General features: G+C 42.4%; 1 long non-coding RNA gene across 1 annotated transcript in view; it reads left to right on the top strand.

Moving 5' to 3' along the window:
- The window catches only part of LOC109515551 (uncharacterized), a 29,932-nt gene that overhangs the window by 993 nt on the left and 27,873 nt on the right, over positions 1-1,066 (top strand). The window lies entirely within an intron of this gene.

Below are 1,066 nucleotides of genomic sequence, written 5' to 3'. Positions count from 1 at the left end.
CCCCCCCCCCCCCCGCTCCCAACTACCTCGGTGGCCTTGGCATGGTCTCGTGTTTCATGTTTTGTCTGACGCTCGGCGGGTACTGTTGTCTCTCTCCCATTCTCTTGCTCCCCCCCTCCTCGCCTTGTCTCACACATTTTCAAAAGGCACTTTATTTATTGTCCCCGGGGAACTCTCCATTATGCATTAACCTGTTCAATTATGCATTCATTTATGCAGCCGTTGCAAGCCGTCTATCTTGACCCCCCCCCCTCCCCACACACACCCCTCACAGAACAGGCTCTAAAGTATAGATGGAACATTACCACGTGGGATTTATTAAACAGGAGAAAGCATCACTTACCAAGTGATTAATTTGTGGGTTGAAGTCAAGAGATGGAACAACGGTCCACCTCTGTCCTCTGCTGGTCAATTTACTTTGTTTGGCTCTGTCGGTGAGGATAAGCGGTTCAGATAATGGCTGGATGTATGTTTTAAAAAAAAAGTTTAAAATGTTCAAAAATGAGGCTCGTCTTACGATTCAAGTCAAGATTGACTTCGATTATTTAGGTATTCCGCATGTTGTGACCCATTAATGTACAGAGTGTCTGTTTATTGCTACTTGCATTTATTTTAGCGACTTGTCAGGGGAAGGTTGATCTCTTTTGCCTGTGCAAAAAGCTGAACTATGAATTACTCAGCGTCAATGCACTCAGTCAAAGTTTCAAACCCGGAATTCTTTGCAAAGGTATTAAACTATGTGAGGACTTACGATAAAATGATGTGATTTGATAAGAACTTCAGTTCTCACTGTACCAAAAGGAGGAGTCAGAGGCTTAGAGGAGAGATGATGGATGCGAAGATGACCTCTTCTACCATAAACGCTTTACTTGCATTTCCAAGTTCTAATTAAAGACAGATGAGGATCATGCTAGAACATGTTGAGCATGAGCATCAATATTAATGTATCACTAATGACATATCAGTGATGCATTTTTGACATTCCTTAGGATGGCAGATATCCCCTCCAGTGTAACAACTTTGTTGCATTTACATATGTGATGGTTGTTTTTTTCTTTGTCCCAAA

The sequence above is a fragment of the Hippocampus comes genome, unplaced genomic scaffold, assembly GCF_001891065.2.
Source record: "Hippocampus comes isolate QL1 unplaced genomic scaffold, H_comes_QL1_v1.1 scaffold149, whole genome shotgun sequence".
NCBI classification, from domain to species: Eukaryota; Metazoa; Chordata; class Actinopteri; order Syngnathiformes; family Syngnathidae; genus Hippocampus; species Hippocampus comes.
This window is presented reverse-complemented; position numbering and strand designations above follow the sequence as displayed.